The sequence below is a fragment of the Haliotis rubra genome, unplaced genomic scaffold (assembly GCF_003918875.1).
Source record: "Haliotis rubra isolate DU_JTF1 unplaced genomic scaffold, ASM391887v1 Scf96, whole genome shotgun sequence".
Taxonomy (NCBI): Eukaryota; Metazoa; Mollusca; class Gastropoda; order Lepetellida; family Haliotidae; genus Haliotis; species Haliotis rubra.
Window position 1 is genome coordinate 870,583 of NW_025767701.1, and position 325 is coordinate 870,907.

Here is a 325-nt window from a genome sequence, read left to right on the forward strand (position 1 = left end):
AAAGCAACAAATCTAAAAGATATGTTTTCCCGTGTAAACACTTTGAGAGAAATTTGTCTGTATCATAAATTGTAACTGCGAAATGTTGTATGAGAAATTGTAACATTTTAACTCACGCAATCATCCTCTTACAGGTACAACGACCCAGCGACCTACTTAGTGAAATATTGGCTGAGAAATTGGACATAGCATACGTGGCGAAGTGGGTGTGTTAAAATGGATCGATCGCAAGCCCTGATTTGAGAGAGATTATAAGTCAATATAACTACTTAAGATAACATTTGCCAATTGGTTGGAACGGGAACAACAGCCCGACGTGTTCGAT